The following is a 14,852-nucleotide window of genomic DNA, read 5'->3' as shown; positions in this document are numbered from 1 at the left end:
TAGCAGGGCTAAGGAGCAGTGGTCAGTTATAGCGCTCCACTGCGTCCATGCTGATTAGCAGGGCTAAGGAGCAGTGGTCAATCACAGCGCTCCACTGCGTCCATGCTGGTTAGCAGGGCTAAGGAGCAGTGATCAGTTATAGCGCTCCACTGCGTCCATGCTGATTAGCAGGGCTAAGGAGCAGTGGTCAGTCACAGCGCTCAACTCAGTCCATGCTGATGCTCCAACAGGCCTGCAGACACAGCCACAGGCCCCTACACAGACAGTCCCCTTACTATATCATAATAACTTCTTTTTGCAACAAGTTACTAATATGCTGCAACCAAATATCAATATTGTTACTAAAATATTGAATTCATGAATGCATAAACATAAGCATAAACACTGAAATGTGTCTAGAAAAAATATTTATCTTAAAAAGAAAGAAATCTGTTTGTTATTATTTCGAGAGTGGTATATTTTTGCTCAGAAAAGATCTGTAGATTTTTAAGAGGCGCTAATCTAAACAGCTCAATTTGTACACTGTTTCAAATCTTTGGTGAAATGCAGTGAATAAATAGATAATTTCAGTTTTTTTTTCTTATATAGATCAATCTTTTGCAATGTATCGATCGGATATTGCAGAATAGCTGAATCGTAATATTATCATTATTGTGGGCAAAGTATTATGACCGTATTGATTTGTGAATTATTCTGCGATTCCCAGCCCTACTCAGGGGTCCATAAGAGCTCCATTACACCATCCTGTGCAGTCACACTTCTATACCATAAGAGCTCCATTACACCATCGTGTGCAGTCACACTTCTATACCATAAGAGCTCCATTACACCACCCTGTGCAGTCACACTTCTATCCCATAAGAGCTCCATTACACCATCCTGTTCAGTCACACTTCTATACCATAAGAGCTCCATTACACCATCGTGTGCAGTCACACTCCTATACCATAAGAGCTCCATTACACCACCCTGTGCAGTCACACTTCTATACCATAAGAGCTCCATTACACCATCCTGTGCAGTCACACTTCTATCCCATAAGAGCTCCATTACACCATCCTGTGCAGTCACACTCCTATACCATGGACTCTTCTCTGGACCGATGTGTTGTGTTTATGGCTGAGACGTGTCCATGCTGTTGGAGACGCTGGAGAGCACCATTCCTGTGGGTGGGTTCTGCTGACTGGACGGGTTCACTGAGACCGCATGTCGTTGCATGGAGCAGTCGCCATGGCGAACCTTGGTGACCCAGAGGTCTGGCTGTGACTGACGGCGTCTCCCTCAGCACAGAAGAGCTCTTTCACTGCAGGAGGAGACGGCTAACGCTAATGGCTGACGCTAATGGCTAATGTCAGCCCGGACACTGATGCAGGCATGAGCCCTTTTGTCTGGCGCGACTATTACGCAACCGTTTTCAGAATGCCATGATTCCGCCATGAGGCAGTTAGGGGCGGGAGGGATGGAGCCAGTCAGTGGCGAAGAGGGAGGTTGTGGCAGGACCAGAGACACACTGCTGCTGACTGAGTTCTCAGTCGGTGGCTTTGTTCTCCATCTCTGGACCCTGGACTCCACAAAGCGCAAGCCGTCTCCAAATAACCAGCCGTATAGCCACAAAACTATAGTGGAAAGTAAACAAAAGAAAAAAAACTAACACATATGAATGGAGAGAGAGAGAGGGAGAGAAAGAAAGAGAGAGTATGTGAAAGAGAAGGAGGCCTTTAAGTTTGTGTACTACATGCCCCGGAGTGAAATCAGGAACCAGGAAACAGGCTTCAATGAGAGCGTCAGTGCAGAGACACGATGTGCTCTGAGATAGAGGACAGGGGAAGAACACGCCGCACCACTCAACACACCCCTCAAACACTCAACAGACTGCATGAGCACTCAACACCGCAATAACAAATATGCTTTTAACACTCAACACCATACTTACAGCTAAACTCAACACCACGCTCAACAGTAATCACTATATTTAACACTCATCACCCTACTTACTGCCCTAAAACTTTCAACACTGAACTTATCAAACACTGTGCTTCCAGTCATAATGCTTTTCACACTCAATGTCCCAAACATCTTTTAACACTGAACACCATAGACATAATAGATGATGTCTATGCTAAACACCACACGCTTGTAGCCTTTTCAAAACCAATGAAACCACTACGCTTACAAGCAAACACAAACAACACCAATAGCATTACTCAACACACAGTAGTTCTGCTTTTTTATATTACAGGAAGGAAGACATGAAGGCATGAATGACCTTACTGCATCAGTAAAGCATGTCAGCTTTAGGTTAAAAGCACATCTTCCAGATGCCTACTCCTACTGCAGCCAGACACTGTCAGTGATGAGCGTTTCCTCCACTGTCTGGCACAGGAGCATGAGGACTGCGGCACACAGGGGAAGCCTGTTCACATGTCCTACCATGTTTCAGTCAGGCCGTTATTTATCAAACAGCACAAATGAACAGGCAGAGATCTGGCTCTACACCGCCAACAGTTAGCCTGGGCAGGATGAGGCATGCTGAAAGCACTACAAGCCCAGCCCCCTCCCCCCTTCCCAACACTCTTACATTTCTCTCTCTCTCTTTTCTCTCTTCATCTCTCTCTCTCAAACACTATCCAAATTTTCTCTCTTCCTCTCTCTCCCTCACTCAAACACTACCCAAATTCTCCCTCTTCCTTTCTCTCTCAAATGCTACCCAATTTCTCTCTCTCTCTTTCACGGGACTGCAATATTGTTCTTAATCATTCATGTTGATAAGCAAAGCCTCAGGGAGCGGAGGGTCCAGGCGGCAGAGCAGATGTTGTTCTGGCCGGCCGTGGGAGAGGGTGTTAACAATTCTGTGGTTTGAGGAGATGTTTCTCTCGGCACATCTCGCTTTCAGATGCTCTGGAGCAAGCAAGTGAAACTGGTGCAGAGCATGAAAACATCACAGAGCAGCCACTTGCTCACATTAACTCATGAATACTACAGAACGGCAGCATCTGACACGAGAGGACACCTCACCTCACATCAACTCATGAATATATAAGTATAAGGGGTTAACCCCTGTGTTGTGTCTGTGGCTTAACCCCTGTGTTGTATAGTATAAGTATAGTAAAAGTATATATACTCTTTTGATCCTGTGAGTGAAATTTGTTCTCTGCATTTATCCCAATCCGTGAATTAGTGAAACACACACAGCACACAGTGTACACAAAGTGAGGTGAAGCACACACTAACCCGGAGCAGTGAGCTAAGTAAGTATAAGTATAAGTATATATACTCTTTTGATCCCGTGAGGGAAATTTGGTCTCTGCATTTATCCCAATCTGTGAATTAGCAAAACACACTCAGCACACAGTGAACACACAGTGAGGTGAAGCACACACTAATCCCGGCGCAGTGAGCTGCCTGCAACAACAGCGGCGCTTGTGGAGCAGTGAGGGGTTAGGTGCCTTGCTCAAGGGCACTTCAGCCGTGGATGTGGGCATGGGAGAGCAGTGCTCAACCATTTCTCCCGTCCACATTTTTCCTACTGGGTCGGGGATCGAACCGGCAACCCGTCGGTTACAAGCCTGAAGCCCTAACCGGTAGGCACGGCTGCCCCCTAAACATGAATACTACAGAACGGCAGCATCTCACACAATCTCACCTCACAGTAACTCATGAATACTACAGAACGGCAGCATCTCACATAAGAGGGCACCCCACCTCATCAATTTTAAAACAACTCTTAAATTATACCCCTTTCAGCCTCACTTCACACATACACACAAGTTCCTGATCGCTGACAAGAGAAACGTTACAATGCAAAAAATAGAATGGAACTGGCAACACCAACACCACCAACTGGCAACACCAGATAGCGGTGCGTACGTTAGAGACAGTAGACAGTCTTCTAAAATAGTTTTTACACATTACGAACAGAACGCTTCAGTTACGTGCCCGGTGTAGCCCCCCTGTGAGAGTCTGACTAGAGTTCTACTCTTCTACTAAAAAACAACTAAAGAAGAACACAGAGACAGCAGAGTTCTACTGGTCTACTCAGAGTACATGGCAGAATTATATTAAAGGACCAGTATGTAGGGAATAATGGAAAATAAACTGTAACCATTCCAAAAATGATCACCATATGTTGTCAGAGTGTAAGGAAACACGATGAATTGAAGTAATGGCTTATTTGACAACATTACTCTAACCCATGAAAAAAAATGCGGAATCTCTTGGAATTTTCGTTTATGTTTTGAGCGATTAATTCTAGAATAGCGTATTAATAATGGGCTAGCGCGTCCTCCTATTTGGGTTGCCAAATTAGCAAAAGCCAACTGTCAACAGCTGTCAGTTGTAGTCATGAACGCCTACGAGAGGCAGGCAAATGTCCAAAATTAAAACAAGAAACAAATTAAGTAGACATCGGAGGAGCTTCCTGAGATGGCGACGTCTTCGTCAAATGAAGAATATCAAGTCTGACGCAGAGCTGGCCATATTTCTCCACAACAGATAGCCTAGGCTAAACTTCATCTGCATCGCTAACTTCAGCTAAATATGTTGCGTTGGTTAGAGAGGTATTTTTTGTTTTCACTGTTTCCGTAATGTGTAGCTGGGTCATGGTTAGAGAAACGTTAAAGCAGCTGCAGGTCAACTAACGTTAGCTAAGTCTTCATTACATCTGGCAACCCAGAAGAGGCTCGCGTCTGGTAGTCTTGAGAACGTCCACCAGTGTTTTGATTTTGGCCTACAGAACGTTCGGTAACAATCCTACAAATCGCACCTTTAAAGAATATAAACATTCTAGAGTTCTACTGGTCTACTCAGATAGGCTCTGATCAGAGTACATGATGAAATTCTACTAAAGAATACACACATTCTGGAGTTCTACTATTCTACTCAGAGTCAGAGCCATGCTCAGAGTACATGACTGAATTCTACTAAAGAATGCGCATATTCTAGAGTTCTACTGTTCTACTCAGAGCAGAGTTCTACTGTGTCCTAGTGGGATAGATACATCTGCTCCTTCACAACTCAGAGAAGAGATGTGACCAAGCGGTTTGACTGTGCCGGCTGTGTGTTTGGCCTCAGTACTGATCATTCCCAGGTGTCTTTTCTCCTACCCCCACACACACACACACACTCTTGCACTTCGCACGCACGGACTTCACTCACGCACGCACTCACGCACGCGACGCACGACGCGATTCTCACGCTCGACGCCACGCACTCACGCACGCACTCACGCACGCACTCACGCACGCACTCACGCACGCACTCACGCACGCACACACGCACGCACTCACGCACGCACGCACGCACGCACTCACGCACGCACTCACGCACGCACTCACGCACGCACTCACACACACGCACTCACGCACACGCACTCACACACGCACTCACACACGCACACACGCACGCACGCACGCACTCACGCACACGCACTCACGCACGCACTCACGCACGCACTCACGCACGCACTCACGCACGCACTCACGCACGCACTCACGCACGCACTCACGCACGCACACACACACGCACTCACGCACGCACTCACGCACGCACTCACGCACGCACTCACGCACGCACTCACGCACGCACGCACGCACGCACACACGCACTCACGCACGCACTCACGCACTCACGCACGCACGCACGCACGCACACACGCACGCACTCACGCACGCACTCACGCACGCACTCACGCACGCACTCACGCACGCACTCACGCACGCACTCACGCACGCACTCACGCACGCACTCACGCACGCACTCACGCACGCACTCACACACGCACGCACGCACGCACTCACGCACGCACTCACTCACACTCACGCACGCACGCACTCACTCACACACTCACACACGCACGCACTCACGCACGCACTCACGCACACGCACTCACGCACGCACTCACGCACGCACTCACGCACGCACTCACGCACGCACTCACGCACGCACGCACGCACGCACTCACGCACGCACTCACGCACGCACTCACGCACGCACACACGCACGCACTCACGCACGCACTCACACACGCACTCACGCACACACGCACACACGCACGCACACACGCACGCACTCACGCACGCACACACGCACGCACACACGCACGCACTCACGCACGCACTCACGCACGCACTCACGCACGCACGCACGCACGCACTCACGCACGCACTCACGCACGCACTCACGCACGCACGCACGCACGCACTCACGCACGCACGCACGCACGCACTCACACACGCACTCACGCACGCACACACGCACGCACTCACGCACGCACTCACGCACGCACTCACGCACGCACTCACGCACGCACTCACGCACGCACTCACGCACGCACTCACGCACGCACGCACGCACGCACACACGCACGCACTCACGCACGCACACACACACGCACTCACGCACGCACACACGCACGCACTCACGCACGCACACACGCACGCACTCACGCACGCACACACGCACGCACTCACGCACGCACACACACACGCACGCACGCACGCACTCACGCACGCACTCACGCACGCACACACACACGCACTCACGCACGCACTCACGCACGCACTCACGCACGCACTCACGCACGCACACACGCACGCACTCACGCACGCACTCACGCACGCACTCACGCACGCACTCACGCACGCACTCACGCACGCACGCACTCACACACGCACACGCACTCACGCACGCACTCACGCACGCTGAGCTGTCAAACGTTGTCCACTAGCCTATGTGGTGCACCCTCTGGTTTAAGCTTATACATCTAGCGTTTATGTTAGCTAACTGTATCTGGATGTGGTGCTATCAGAGCAAGACATTAGAGTTGGCACATGACGTGCAGTGATGCCTCGAATAAAAAAAAAAAACACCAGAGATTTAAAGTTGCACTAGGCAAGTCTGACAGATTGAGGGGACTTCGCCAAAATTTTGAATGTTTACAACTCTCATGCCCCTCCCCCACTACAACCGAGCACCCTCTCATCGAGTTTGTGCTTGTCAGAGCGCACCAGACTGTGATTGACAGTCAGATCTCACACAGCCCTGCTCTGTTTGGACCAGAAGAACCGGAGCTGTGGATTTTTTACAAAACAAATAACCGGCTCTAGGTGGAGGTAGAAGTGCGGGTTTTTTTCCTAAAACCGGCTGATTTATGTTGTTCTGTTGGAGCATAGTGTCGGTTTCAGTAAATATGATCAAAAAATCTGCAGCTTTAAGTGGCATCGAAATGAAGCACTGAAATCCACGTTGTTATTCGATGTTTTTACTGTTTGCGTCTATATTAGAACCAGGTTTCGGTGTCCAACCCTAATCAGAACGTACACCATCAACAACAATCAACAATCACTGGGCACACAACATCAGTGTACACCATCAGGTCAACCACGTGTAACACACAACACTAGGCTATTTAAGCACTACTAGGTGAGACTAGTGGCATGTGAAGCATAAAGCCTGAAGTGCGTTGAAATCTGGAGTGGTGGTCGAGTTTTTTGTTTGAACTTTGATGTGAATGTTGTTGTGTGAGGCGTGTGTGATTGTGAGCCGTGAGTGTGTGTGTGTGTGTGTGTGTGTAATGAGTCTGAGGTAGGTGCGTGCGTACGTGCGTGAAAGAGTCTGAGTGCGTGCTTGCGTGTGTAAAGAGTCTGAGGTAGACGAGGCCTGCTGGGTTATTGTGATGATGTGTGTGTGTGTGTGTGTGTGTGTGTGTGTGTGTGTGTGCGCGTGTGTGTGTGCGTGTGTGCGCGCGTGTGTGTAAAGAGTCTCAGGTAGGTGAGGCCTGCTGGGTTATTGTGATGTGTGTGTGTGTGTGTGTGTGTGTGTGTGTAAAGAGTCTCAGGTAGGTGAGGCCTGCTGGGTTATTGTGATGCGTGTGTGTGTGTGTGTGTGTGTGTGTGTGTGTGTGTGACAGCCGTGCTGCCCATAGCGTGAACTCACGCCTCCGCTCCAGATGCCACAGAGGACATACCCAATATGACCCGTCTGGGCGAGTTAGGCCCACGTTGGTGCGAGTCAGGCCCATGTGTGAGAGTGTGTGAGAATGTGAGAGAGTGTGACCGAAGTGTGTGACACAAGTGGACACTCTGCTCCACACACACCTGCTCCAGTGTGAGGACACCCCAGGATGCTATAGGCCTGCTCTGAGTCCGGCAAGAGTGACCGACACACAGGGGGGGGGGGTTGATTCTCAGCCAGAGCGGGAATATGGACACAGAACAGCAGGAACCGGCAGAGCAATGGAACACACACAACAGCACACATGGAAAGGTCTGATCACAAGGCAACACTCACTCACGCACGCACACACGCACACACACACAAAGAGATTTAATCACACTATTAGGACCTTTCATTACGAGGGCATTCTCTGTGGGACACGGTCAGAGCAGACCTCTATCCGAAATCACAAAAAGAAGACATGTGAGTGGGCCATATGATAATATCAGTAAGAAAAGAGACCAGTAAAAACGGGACAGTGGGGGTGAAGGACCCTGCTGGGCTATGATGGTGTCTCCTGGGGCCATGAGCAGGAGCTGTGCGGTGCAGTCTGTCATCTGTAAGAAAGACTGCAGACGGGTCCAAGGCCAGTGGGGATGCAAAATAAGCTCAGGCAACAACAATATTTTCTTTCTCCGGGGGAGACTGCAAATTTAGGCCTGTAAAAGTCAAAGCTTAACCGCACACCACAGAACGCCATTCAAGGCAGAAGTAAGGCACTGTGGGGAGAAGGGCTGGTCTGTTGGAGCAGGGGAAACCCCACGGCAAATGACAGGGGCACCATCCAAACACCAAGCTGTATACCGACACTGGACATCAACCCTTCCGTTTATAGGAGGAAACATCCATCCCAACGCCAAACTGTACACAGTCTGGACTTTAGTTTACAGGGAGACCATCCAAACAAACACTATACTGTACACTAAGGCGGGGATCACATTAGCTAGCGGCAAGCAGCAGCGGCAAGAGTAATGCAACGCTCGTTCCTATGGTAACACGAACAGTTTCAATTGAATACGCTCGCGTTGCGCTTTGAAAGTTGAACCAAGTTCAACGCTCAGCTTGCTCAACGCCACCGTTCTGCTGCCGAACCATAGAGAACAATAGGAAACCTGCCGCTTGCCGCTGGCTAATGTGATCCCTGCCTAAGACTGTCCTTTCATCTTTGGTCTAAAACCACTCATTTACAGAGGGGACCATCTAAACAGCGTCCTGTACAATCACACAGGACTTCAAGCTTTAGTTTAAAACTTTCAGTTTACAGTTCAGTGCTATCTTCCAAAAACTCAGAACTAGGGCTGCAACTTATTTTCATAGTAGATTATTCTGATGATTATTTTCTCGATTAATCGATTCATTGTTTGATCGATACAGTGCCAGAAAATGGTGAAAAGATCTCGATCATTGTTCTCCAAAGCCCAAGATTATGTCTTCAATGCCTTGTTTTGTCCACACACCAAAGATATTTACTGTAGTTCACCGTCATAGAGGAGTAGATAAATATTCAAGTTTAAGAAGCTTCAATCAAGCTTTAATTTTGATGTAGTTTTCTTACAGAAGGACACAAACCGATTAATCAATTATCGAAATAGATGGCAATTAAAGGTTGTATCAGCGATGGCAGGGTAACATCACTTCTGTTGACGTTAAAAAAAAACAGCTCAGAGAGAGTTAGCTCACTACTCCCTCCCCCTCCCTCCTGTGCAATAGACCTCTGAAGTTTGCCTACAAAAAAGAACCAAAACCACCATCTTTGCCCATATAAGGAGATCCGGTTGTTAATTGAAGCTAACTACCTATGGCAAATTGCATTGCAAGTTAGCTCTGGGGTAGCAAAAATCTAATTGCGCCGCCTTCACGTACCGGAGATCACAGTATCCACTCGAAGGCAGAGGACAAAAGTGTGTTCAGGAAAACGTCTGTATTTCAGACTTTTTCATCCCCGCGAGTTTATTTTACCTTTGAGTGGTTGGCAACACTTGTTGGTAGCAATTGTTTTTGTGTGCAGATCTCAGAGCCTGGGTTGCCAACAGAGACATGTTTTTTTGACGGCCTGCTTATGGAGCGGGCAGCTAGTGGATCGTTAGATTAGATGAATGTGATCATTTATGTTTGGGCCTTTTTTGGGCCTGCAATCACTGATACAACCTTTAATTTAATAGTCAACAACTAATCAATTAGTCAGCTGTACTGTACGTGTTGCTGTGACGGCTGGAGAGCATGCAGAGCAGATCAGACACAGAACACACACACAAACATCACAAACACACACACACACACAAACATCACAAAACACACACACATCAAAAAACACACACACACACACACACACACACACACACACACACACACACATCACAAAGATGTGCTTCTGTTCATCAGCTGGTAGAGCAGGGTACTGCTGAGCACACCACACCTCCCAAGAAACACACACGCTGGTGGATCTGGGGGTGAACACACACACACACACACACAGGTGGGCATTGAGATATGGGGGTGAACACACACACACACTGGTAGGCATGGAGGTCTGAGGGTGAACACACACACACACGCTGGTGGGTATGGAGATCTGGGGGTGAACCCCAGAAAACGCACATGGGCATGGAGATCTGCGCGGTACTGCACTGGTGATCCAGATGGGAATTTTTGAGCAACACACTGATGTTGGCCAACACTTCACTACATCAGGCATGTTCACACTGATGTTGGCCAACACTTCACTACATCTGAAACACTTCTGTTCTGTAGGCAAATTGTCACCACTATCCAATCACAACACACGGAGCTAATCATGGGATTGCCCAACAACACTGAACACAAAACGGACTCGATATATTTCACATTGCACTGAAGCACCTGCTGCTTAATAAAACCGACTCGATATATTTCACATTGCACTGAAGCGTCTGCTGTTTAATAAAACCGACTCGATGTACTACACTTTGCACTGAAGCGTCTGCTGTTTAATAAAACCGACTCGATGTTTTTCCACTTTGCACTTAAGCGTCTTAATAAAACGCTGCAGATCAGCAGTGAGGCGGATGACGGTGATGTTGCTGCAGACGAGGAGCTGGGAGTTTGATGGACATGAGACGGGTGTAATGGTGAGGGTCTGAGCAGCTCTAGGCAGAGAGAGAGAGAGAGAGAAAGAGAGAGCGCTCCAGTGTGAGGCCGAGGCCAAGGCCGGTCAGCGTGCGGCTCAGCAGAGCAGGAAGTGGAGGAACGTGACCTTCTCTGAGCCCAGTTTAAATCAATCTCTTGTTCATTAATTCAAATGAGGAGGCAGCCACACACTGGAGCCTGTTGGGGAGGTGTGTGTGCTAATATTTGAATAATTGGCCATTTGACTGTTGGGGTTTTTCTTTTTTTATGCTTCTTCACGTTACGTCAAAATTCACATGCCAACATGGCCCTTCAACTAAATCATTTGCAAATGCAGCTTTGGGAAAGATCAGCACGGAAAATGAGGCTGTGTGTTCTCCACCAGATCAGAACAGTTAAACTTCAATCAGCTGCCTGCCTGCCTGCGACGTGTAGCAACAAGTACAGGGTGTGGAATCCGCCAGAGTGTGTCTAAGGCTGAGAGATCGAGAGGAAGGAACCTGTTCTGCTGTGCTGAAACGTCCGCCATGGAACTCAAACATCCACACTGGACATCGCATGCCGTCAAATGCAATACGCAGGTCAGACAGAAAGGGAAGCAACCTAATTCCAGTTTAAGAGCAATGCACAAATATGCATGAGTGTGTGTGTGTGTGTGTGTGTGTGTGTGTGTGTGTGTGTAGATGGTGCAGTCAGATGTGGTGTGACACTTTGCAGTCCTGCACAGCTGCAGAAGCAACACATGCACGGCTGAGTTCCACAGAGCAAAAGCCACACACACTCTGACCCTTATAAACAGTGCAATCCCAGCACACAGTGCTCAGACACACACCAATCCCAGTGCTCACTGATCAGCTATGCACACAAACAACACACACACACACACACACACACACACACAGTCTTCAGAAGGGACACTGCTGTAGGTACAAGAAAACAGAACATGCAGAGAGACAGTCCACTACACAGACAGAGTTCAGAGTGGCGTGAGAGTGAGGGCCACACACACACACTCCTGTGCTTTGCAACCGGTCAGGCCTCACACACACACACACACACACACACACACACACACACACACACACTGGCTCCCCAGTCCTTGTCACTGTGCTTCCTCCCTGGCTCCGGTCACTGGAATTAAATGGCTTCTCAACCGGTCAGGCCTCACACACACACACACACACACTCCTGTGCTTCCAAACCGGTCAGGCCACACACACACCCACACACACACAAACCTGTGCTTCCCAACCGGTCAGGCCTGAGTCAGTAGCAGCAGCAGCGCCAGAGCAGAGGGCAGAGCAGCGAGTGAGTGACAGCAGGCGCCCAGAACGGCCAGGAATAGCGCCACGGCCACCAAGTCTCCCTCCACACACACACACACACACACACAATCTCCCACCAACCCACAAGCCTCTTCTCCAGCAGTGCCACTGGGGGCAACACACACACATGCAGGAGAAAGCATTGCCCTCTTCTCGTGTGGCGGACAGTGACCCCCCACCACCCTGCTGGTGTGTGTGTGTGTGTTTGTGTGTGTGGCAGGGTGCGGGCAGGCGGGCAGCCAGTGGGGAGGGGGGTGGATGGGACTGGCAGCTCAATGGCATCCACTTGAGGGGAGACTGAGCCAGCTGTGGGTGGATAGGCCCCGGATAGACCCCTGCCACTTCATTTAGGAGCCCGAGTCTCACACACTCACACAGTCACAATGTGGCCATTCTAAGAGGGGTGACTGGAGGCAGGGGGAGTGCCATGACACTGGCTAACACAGCTGCTGCGCCCAAAGGGACATAAGAGGGAGATATAGTGTGTGTGTGTGTGTGTGTGTGTGTGGGTGGGTGTACCTTAAGGGATAGCACAGGGAACACAAGAGAGAGATACGTGTGTGAGAGAGAGTTCTCTGAGAAAGAGGGACAGATATGTTGGGTGTGTGTGTGTTGGAAAGTGAGAATGGGTCTGTTATAAGGCATATGTGTGTGTGTGTGTGTGTGTGTGTGAGAGAGAGAGAGTGAGAGGTAGATATGTGTGTGAGTGAGAGAGATGTGTGTGTGTGTGTGTGTGTGTGAGAGAGGGGGATGTGAGTGAGGCAGAGCGAGATGTATAGGCTGTGTGTGAGAGAGACAGCATGAGACAGCGTGCCTGCTCTAGAGTTCCTTTTTTTCTATCGGACCAGCAGTGACACGAGAATAAGACCAGACACGTCTCTTTCTAATAGTCAAATTCCAGAGTACAGGCCATCCTCCTCGCCATCTTACCTCAACGCTCGCAAAGGAAATATATATGCATCTCCCGGCAAGATACAAGATTAGTGTTAGAGGACAAACTCACTGAATACTGCATGTGCTGAACTCTAAACTACACGTCAGATCGGAGTAGAGAGAGAGCGCGAGGGAGAATGCAACCGGAACACTAAATAGTTCAGAATTCACAGTTTGTTTAGGTTAACATTAAAAATAGCAGTAGAGCATCGGCAATATAAGTAAGCTATGATATGATATAACAGTAAGGAGCGTAGCAGACGAGCCATAAAAAGCACATTCTTGCGATAGATGACATGTTAACAGGAAGTATTCTGCAAATAGCAGGAGCTTTTTTTAACCTTTCGACAAGGGTCTGAGCTCGGCTAGCGAAAGTAACGGACACTTACCATCTCAAACAAGCTAAAATCGTCCCTTCTTCCTGTAACATTAACTAGTTCTGTATGAGACTATCTGTACATTATGTGAAACCATCCTGCCAACATCGGATAAAGTGACTTGTAGCCCACTTGAGACGCGTCTACGCCCTCCTAAACCAACACGGCAAAGTGACAGGGCTGATGAGAACTCACCAATAAGTGACGACTCCTGGTGCCCGAATACCTGTGTCCACTTCGGATGCGTAGAGCTCTGTCTCTGCTCTTCAGCTCGAGAGGGAAGTGAGAACTCAATTCAGTCTGCCAGTAGTGTTCTTCTCGGCTCCCAGTGCGTCCATTTGCGAAGAGAGGATCTCAGTAACTTTGGCACCCGTGCGGATGTGGTCAGTTCCTCACGCCTTGTTGCCGATCCGCTTGTTGCTTAAAACTGCCACAGACTAAATATATTTGCCCTTAACGTAAGGTGTAATGCATTAAAAGCTTCTGACACAATCATTAAATAAATGTTTAACTGGTGTTAGATAAGAATTACAGTTGCAAAGGACGGAACGTTTTGGTGTAAGAAAAAGAGCTTATTCCGAGCGTAGCGGAAATGCGACCAATGCCAGCACAGCAATGCGAGATGAAGACAAGAATGGCTTTGCGCCTCGCGCATTAAATCTCCCGGCGGCGCAGAGAAGCGACAGACCCGTGTGCTGTTTTTTTCCCTCCGACTGTTGTATCTGAGGTAATTCAGCCCTACCCAGAGAGGAAATACACCTCTTTCAGTTTGAGACCCAGTACGCATGCGCTGAATCGAGGGGCACACCTCTTCATTTGAAGCCACCATACACTGCAGTTATGAATTATGTTGAGTTGTATTAGTTCAATATTTCTGATGGTAGGCCTAGGTAATGCAATTGTAGGCTATATATCAGTTCACGTTATTGAACCTGTACACTCTAGATGCAGATTAATCTATAAAAGATCTACTAAATGTAAGCACACTGTAACAGGGCTACCATATTCAAAACTCGACAGCGTGGTTCATTTCTCAACTTTTTTATTTGTCCCCATTTCGACATAACATTGGTGGTGAAATGCATCAGACCGTTCTGACGTTTCAGATGCTCTCTGTGTG

General features: G+C 48.7%; 1 protein-coding gene across 2 annotated transcripts in view; it reads right to left on the bottom strand.

Moving 5' to 3' along the window:
* LOC125303096 (tyrosine-protein kinase CSK-like) overlaps nucleotides 1-14,463 on the bottom strand; it is a 33,808-nt gene extending 19,345 nt beyond the window's left edge. For both annotated transcript variants that reach the window (XM_048256615.1, XM_048256616.1), the window contains exon 1: nucleotides 13,928-14,463. The gene's annotated coding sequence lies outside the window, so the exon portion shown is untranslated. The remainder of the gene's footprint in view (nucleotides 1-13,927) is intronic.
* Nucleotides 14,464-14,852: the final 389 nt, after the last annotated feature.

This window comes from Alosa alosa, chromosome 11 (assembly GCF_017589495.1).
Source record: "Alosa alosa isolate M-15738 ecotype Scorff River chromosome 11, AALO_Geno_1.1, whole genome shotgun sequence".
NCBI lineage: Eukaryota > Metazoa > Chordata > Actinopteri > Clupeiformes > Clupeidae > Alosa > Alosa alosa.
Note: the sequence above shows the minus strand (reverse complement) of the source record. Positions and strands in the feature narration are given on the sequence as shown.